Here is an 8,460-nt window from a genome sequence, read left to right on the forward strand (position 1 = left end):
TACTTTTAGAACATGGCACATTCTACATCTTATTCATTATTTTTCCTCATCCTTGATCCACTCTACTCATTGTCTGCCACAGCACCTCACAGAGGCTATTATCAGCAAGGTCATGGTGATTTCTGTCTCTCTCAATCTGACTCTCTCTGTCTCTCTGTCTCTCTCTCTCTCCCTGCTGTATTGACATCATTTCCTTTGAGCTTACTTTTTCTTCTCCTGAGCTTTAAACATTAAAGTTTATCAGAGGGCACCTGGGGTGGCTCAGTCAGCTGAGCATCTGACTATTTGATTTCAGCTCAGGTCATGATCTCACATTTGGTGAGCTCAAGCCCAGCTTTGGGCTCCGTGCTGGCAGCTTAGAGCCTGCTTGGAATTCTCTCTCTCTCTTCTCTCTATGCTCTCTCTCTCTCAAAATAAATAAATAAACATTTTTTTAAAGTTAAAAAAAAGTTTATCAAGGATTTGCCTTAGGCCTTCCTTCTTTACTTGCCACTATTTCTTCAGGCAATTTCAGGTGCTTTTATAATTTCAGTTGCCAATTTTTCAATAACTGTAAAATTTGTATCTTTAGGTTTTGAATTCCAAGTCAACTTGGAGATCTCATTGGCATATCAATTTGAACCTGTCTAAAACTGAATGCATGATCTTACCCCCAAACTTGCACTTCCTACAGTATTAATATTCTCTTCCACAGCACATGGCACCATCAGCCTTCCAGCTCCTTGCTAGAAACTTCAAATCATTTCTGACACCTCCTGAACCTTCATTGCCAACCAATACTCAATATCATTTCTAATTTAAGCACTTATCTTAAATTCTCCAATTGCTTCTGTTAAAGCCATTATACACAAGCCACCATCATGTCTCATTCGGAATGTTTACTCATACCCCTTATTATTATGCCAAGCCACTTGCCCTAAGGATAAAGTTTAAAATCTTTCTTCAGTTTAAAATCTTTCTTCTTTGATCTGATCCGTGTCAAATCATTGCCACTCCCTTCTTTCTCTGTGCTCTAAGGATTCAGTGATCCTGGACTTCTTTCAGTTCCCTGAACTTGAGCATATACAAAATTAACCTGAAATAAGCCTCAAGATGAGAGGCTTAAGTTAGCTGCGTTAAAAAAGGTAAAGTAAATTGAAGGTTACCAGTCTTCAGAGTTGATGGCCAGAAAGATCTTTTGAATATTTTCTCTTAGAAGATTCCCATAGAATCCTTTTCTCTTTGTACACTGAAGATAGAACTTTATCTATATAAAATGATTCAAGGAGATGCTTGACTTCCAGGGTACAGGGACACAGGTAGATTAGATAACTCTGTAAGGGGGTCTCTTGACCTGTGGTGATTTTCACTGTATATTTGGGATTAAAAAATTAGTATCTTGTTCTTAATTCACTAGATCATATCACCTGCCAAATAACTCTTAAGACCTGGCCATCACCATTGCTTTCTTAGCATACTTGTAAGAATGATGAAGGCATGCTTTTTAATGGGCTCTCATATAAAGTCTTACTAGAAATATAAAACTCACGAGAGAATGTCTTGACTATCTCTATTTATCTATCTATCTATCTATCTATCTATCACCTCCCAAGTAACTCTTAAGTATATATATATATATATAGATCGATCGATAGATAGATAGATATAGATATAGATAGATAGATGATATAGATATAGATATAGATAGATATAGATATAGATAGATAGATAAAGATATAGATACACACACACACTTGCTAATTATTACTTATTACTGGAAGAGAGCATGACTAATACAGGAGCAGATGTTTTAAAAAATTAAAAGGTCACAAGCATTTTCAGACTATTAAAGCATTTATGTATATAGTGAATTTGAATCTGGATGTCCTTGTCTCTGCCTTGATCTCCTTCTCTTACACACATGCTAAGAATGGCTGTTGTCAGAAACGTGAACTACCCATGCATAATAGATTCAATAGAAATGGTCAGAATGGGGCAAAGCCTCCTGAATATGATTGTTGTTTCAAAAGTGAAGTGAATGGAAACCCCCAAACATTACAAATCACTACAGACCATTGAAATAAAATTAGTTATGCACATGACAAACTGAAAATAAATACATTTTCTCCATTATGAGCCAAAAAGCTACAATAATTAATCTTGAGTTGCTGTTAGTTTAGATAATAACAATCCTCAGGTCTTTTTAAAGGCAAGTAGCAAAGCTACATACTTCAAATGGTGCAGTCAATTTGGAAAACAGGTTGGCAGTTTCTCAAAATGTTAAAAATAGAATTACTAGATTCCACTCTTGGAATCTACCTAAATAAAAACATTCAAAACATATGTTCACAGGGCACCTGGGCGGCTCAGTGGTTAACTGTCTGACTCTTGGTTTGAGCTCAAATCATGATCTTATAGCTTCATGAGCTCAAGCCTCACACTGGGATTCATTCTCTCTCTCTCTCTCTCTCTCTCTCTCTCTCTCTCTCTCTCTCCCTCCCCCACTCATGCTGTCTCTGTCTCTTTCAAAATAAAGAAATAAACATATAAAAGCATATGTTCACACAAACACTTGTATGCAAATGTTTATAGCATTTTATATGGCATTATGTGTAATTGACAAAAAACTGGAAGCAATCCAAATATCCATCAACTGGTGGCTTGACATGCTGTGGCATATTCACTCAATGGGCCATGAAAAGTGAATGGAGTACTGATATGTGCTACAGCTTGGATGAATCACAAACATATTATGCTAAGTGAAGGAAGCTCGTCACAAAAAATCACATGATGTATGGTACCATTTTATGAAATTTCTAGACATAGCAAATCTATAGAAACAGAAAGTAGATTGGTAACTGTTTGGAATAGAAAGTGACTATAAATGGGCAGAAAGCTCTTTTTTGGAGGGGGAATAGAAATGGTGTGATAAGTTGCACAACTGTATATATTTATTGAAAACCATTCATTTGCATACTTAAGAGAGTGAATATTATATACTGGTAGTATATACCTTAAAATAAAAGCTTTATTGAAGATGTATATATGTATGTGTATATACATATATATATATATATATATATATATATATATATATATACTGGTATATTTGCTATATTATATATAAATATATAACATACCAAGATATATACTGATATTTTTGCTATACTTCCTCTGTTTCCAACTGTTCCCAAACTAATATTTCCTTTTTGCTTCAGGCCATCTTTTGTACTACAAATTCTGACTAGTAAAGAGTATCCTCTGGGCTATATTCCTGCTGATGAATTCAAACATTTTTTCACTCTGAAGAAATCTTCTCAAATCAAATTTGCCTAGATAATATTACAGATATCCCATTCCAGTGAAGTTATTTTAAAATGCACTTCAGAAGCATTAAAACCAAAAATGCTGTGCAGAAGAACTTTTGGCAGCAAATTTCTCCCAATTAGCCTTTAGAAATTTGCCTTTTGGTGGAACATTCAAGTGTCTATAGGTGTGGCACACACAGAATGTCAGGATGGCAACCATACAAACAATTAAATATCAATTATTCTGTTCATTGCTTCTTCTGGAGAAATGAACTTGTCATTTTCTAAGGTAAAAATATCATACTCAACTGATAACATGTAAAGAAAATACAGTGTATAGATACCCATAAAACTGGTAGTTTCACATGTACTGACATGAATGGAAAACCTCATGAAATCAAAAGTCAAGTGCTGAATAGATTGTAAAAATACATTTAAAAACACCGCAAACAAGTACATGATGCATTTGTATTTATACAGGAGACCGCAAGTTGCCAACAAAAATTTAAAGAGGGAGTGATAGAATTGGTTGAGGAAGGGATAAGGCAAGATCTTTTGTTCATTTAACTGGACATTTTGGACTTAATTTTTAAATATAAGCACATTAATTTTATAAATCAAAGAGCAAAGAAAGATCAAAGGTGTGATCAAATTGTCTCTTTGCCAGTACTATTTAATTCCTCCAGGAATGGCACAGCTGTATATCCCAATGAGAGAGTGGGGAACTCATCTAGAATTGCCTAAGGGCTTAGCACTATATTTTGGAACATTGGCCACATAGTAATGTGTCTGGTCTATGCAGCTGCTCATTGGACATTGAAGATTGATCAGGTTGATCTGGCTAATGAAACACTTCATTGAGCATGCTGCCTATTGCATTATGAAAATTTTCCATCCTAGCTAAGACTGGATGAACACGTTGTGAAACAAGGTGATAGTTTATCCTGGAAAGCTGTGCAATAGAAAAATCCACATGTTGGGCTAAGTCTGATTGTTTTAAAAGGTGGATTTATTCCTTTTAACCTAAAAGGAGTTGTGATCACAAGAGCTAGCAGAGGAAAATTCCTACCCTTCCATTTATAACCTCTCCCTGTTTTTTTTTTTTAAAGCTATAGTTGTTTTAAGATAGCTTGCCCCAGGCAAAAACCTTTTTATAAACAACTCTTTATATGCTCCATGTGACCCTTCTTTAGTACACACATCAAGAGAAAATTGCCTGGATGGCCTCTTCAGTTTGTCTTTGTTCCAGGGTTCTCAGGAGGGCCTAAGTTGGAAAGTCTCAGCTCATGGTTAAAGATAAAATATTTTCCATCTTCCAAGGTCTTATTGGCTTGGAGCAGGGGTCAATAAAGTTCAGTCCCTGGAGCCAAGTCCAGCTCATAACCTGTTTTTGTACAGCCCATGAGGTAAGAATGGTTTTTAAATTTTTAAATGCAGAAAAAGTAAAAAAAAGAATAATATTTTATGATATGTGAAAATTATATGAAATTCAAATTTCAGAGTCTATAAATAAAGTTTTATGGAAATATAACCACACTATTCTTTAAGTATTTGTGCTACAAGAGCAGAATTTAGTAGTTGTGATGGAGACTCTATGATCTTCAAGCCTCAATACTATCTGGACCTTTCTGGAAATAGCTTGTCAACCCATGGATTGGTGGAACTATAGCGGCATCAGTTACTACTTTGGTAGTAACAACTTAGAAAGAGTCTGAATTTATGTTCTCCCTTAATATTCCAGTGAATGGGCAAATGATATGAGAAGTTACTCTCTAGCCATCTGGGAAGCATAACAAATTACCTTTCTTGAAAGTAGTATTCAGAATAGGAGAATGGTAGGTATAGTCGTTTTGGGGACATCATCCTTAAAGCATGGAATCTCACTGCTTCTGAGACACTGTTCATTATTTTACATACCATTGATATATAAAAAAAAAGAGAAACATATCAGTTGCATGATACATGCTAATTGGAAAAGCTAAATGTGTTAATTATTTTTAACGTAGTTTTTCAGCCCTTGGAAAGTAGGCTTCTTGGAGACTGCAACTGTGTCCTACTCATTTTTATAAACCAAGGTTATCACACAGAGCCCCAAGAGTTCAGGAATCTTTACAGCAGAATAAGACAGAAGAGTACTATAAAGTTTAGAATAAATTAGAACATAATACGAAAAAAAAAACCCCAAACAGAACATATGCATTGCACAATGTATACTTTGTTTCATTAAGCTCTTGTTTCAGATATATATAAATGTGTGACGGGTGGTGATGGGAATATGTTTTTTACCAAATTTGAAAGCCTCTGCCCTAGTGGCTGTGTTTAAGCTGTACTCAGTGTGTATATTAAAAGAGCACCTGTGATATGGGGTATGAGATTTCACAGAAGTATCAGGACAATAAGAGCTGGAGTGTGGATCCATTAGGATGGTCAGCCCAAGAGCTTCCCCAGCACCCGCCATGAGCTTTACACTGGACTAAGTATAGTATATGCTGCAAAGCAATAGGTGACATAATACCCATCCTTGAGAAGGTTATAGCCTATTAGGGAGGAAGATTCATGCCCTAACAATAACAGAAATTAAGGGGGATTTAGCACATCTGGAGAATGGGAGGGGGAGATCACATCTGTGGTTATATGTGGAAAACATGCTTACTTGTGGATGCAAGAGTAATTATTAAATGATGTTGACTTGTTCGGCACAGAATATTTATTCTTCAAGTCTCAACCAAAATAGGAAGCCTTCCTGCCAATCCCACTTCATCCTCCCTTCTCCATTGTCTGTTAATTCCCTTTCGGCTAGCAGTGACCTTGAGGGGGCAGAATGTGTCTCCCTCAACAAATCTCAGATTATCTGTCATCCGTAAAAGTTTACAATTCATTCAAACTAGGATTTTGAATTTATCAAGATTGCTTTAATTCAAATCCAAGTGTCTGGCATTGTGTTTTAATGATGTATCGTGTTCATCTTTGTGTTACTTGAAGTACCTAGCAGAGGGACCAGCACCTTATATGTGCTCTATGTACCTTTGTTTGACCCCAGTTGGCCTAACTTCATTTCATTTTGTAGTAATGCAGATTTCGGTTTTGCTTCTTTAAATGGTTACTTTTTCCCTTAAGATTAATTGGCATGAGCCAGCAACTATTTAAACCCCTACGAAGAATATACATAAAAAATGAAGAATATCTTTTTCTACAGAAGAAAATTTATTGAAACTGGAGTTTCAGTGACTTAGATGTTGAAGGACTCATGCAGCTCACATCCTAGATTATTTTCAAAGAAGAAAATGTTGCCCCTGCCAAGAGCAAGATGAGTTGACAAAAACTTGGCCTTCTCAGTGGAAAAGAGCCCTGCAGGCCTGTATTTATGGCACTGGCAGTATCACTTTCTCAGGCAAAGTGGCTTACTACCCTGCTTAGAATGAAAGTGGAGACAGCAAGAAATCATCTTCCACTTTGAGCAGAACGGGAAATCAAACAGTGCATTAAAACTCTAGATTTCAATTGGTGAGCCACATGACTCAACATTTCCCTTTCCAAATATAATGGTGGCTTCAAAGAGTCAAAGCTGATGATGATCACTCTCTTAGTCATTAGTGCTGCAATGACAAAATAACAGAGACTTGATAGTTTATAAACAACAGAAATTTATTTCTTATAGTTCTGGAAGCTAGTAGTCTCAGATCAGGGTGCCAGTATGCTTGGGTTCTGGTGAGGGCTCTTTTCCAGGTCTCAGTCTTCTCATTCTTTCCTCACATGGGAGCTCTCTGGGTAGCTAGATAGCCTTCTGGGGTCTCATTTATAAGAATAGTAATTCCATTAATTCCTCAAAGCTTCCACCTCTTAATACTATCATATTTGGTGTTAGGCCTTCAACATATGCATTTAAAATTGTTTTTAATAGTTTTTATTTATTTTTGAGACAGAGAGAGACAGAGCATGAGTGGGGGAGGGGCAGAGAGAGACACACAGAATCTGAAGCAGGCTTCAGGCTCTGAACTGTCAGCACAGAGCCTGACACGGGCTCGAACCCACAAGCTGTGAGATCCTAACCTGCTAAAGTCAGCCGCTTAACTGACTGAGCCACCCAGGCACCCCCAACATATGCATTTTGAGGAAACACAAATATGCAAACCATAGCCATCACAATGACGGTGGTGATAATGGCACCTCTTATATATTGCAGAGTTTTACAGTTCTGGAAGCATATTTATGCAATTACCTTGTTTGTGCCTCTCATAACCTTTGCTAGTAGGTTGGACAACTAATACTAGCCCATTTGAGATGAAAAAAAACTGATGGAGAAGTTATGAGAAGAATTCAAAGTGAGGTAACCAGTGCTTGAGAACCGAGACTTACTAATTCCCCATACCACATCTTGTACCCCTCATCTCTCCAACTTTCTTTGATAGTCTTACTTGCCATCCACCAATGAACCAGCGCTAAACTGGTTATAATTTAGGCATGAGATCTCTGGCAGAAGACACAGCTCTTCCCTCACCTTTATTTACAAAAGTAATATATAACATGAGAGAGAGAGAGAGAGAATGAATATATAAAGTAAAAACAAACTGTTAAAGTTTCCCTGTTCCCACATCTGAATTCCTTGCCTAACCAAAACCCAGACTCGACGGTTCTTAAACAGTAAAGAAAAAATGTATTACTTCACACAGTAAGAAGCCCCAAGCTAAGTGTACTCCATGTTAATTTAGTAGCTCTACAATGTCATTTAGAACTCAGACTGTTTCCATATTCACCCCTTCCTTCTGTGTATTTGAGTTTTGTTTGTCGCAGGCCAGTGATGGCCACTGCAGTTCTAACCATCATAGACAGATATTAGGTAGTGGAAAAAGACAGAAAGTCTTGTCCTGTTTCTTTTTATCAGAGAGAAAAAGAATCCTTTCTCAGAAGCTTCCTAACAGATTTCTCAGGTTTTAATTACCTGAATTTGGTCATTAAGCCATTCTTTTTTTTTTCCCATAATATTTTATTGTCAAATTGTTTTCCATACAACACCCAGTGCTCTTCCCCCCAAGTGCCCTCCACCATCACCACCACCTGTCTTCCCCCCTCCCCCCTCCCCCCCAACCCTCAGTTCATTCTCAGCTTTCAATAGTCTCTCAAGTTCTGCATCCCTCTCTCTCCCCAACTCTCTCTCCCTCCTCCGTTCCCCCTG

Source organism: Suricata suricatta, chromosome 7 (assembly GCF_006229205.1).
Source record: "Suricata suricatta isolate VVHF042 chromosome 7, meerkat_22Aug2017_6uvM2_HiC, whole genome shotgun sequence".
Lineage (NCBI taxonomy): Eukaryota > Metazoa > Chordata > Mammalia > Carnivora > Herpestidae > Suricata > Suricata suricatta.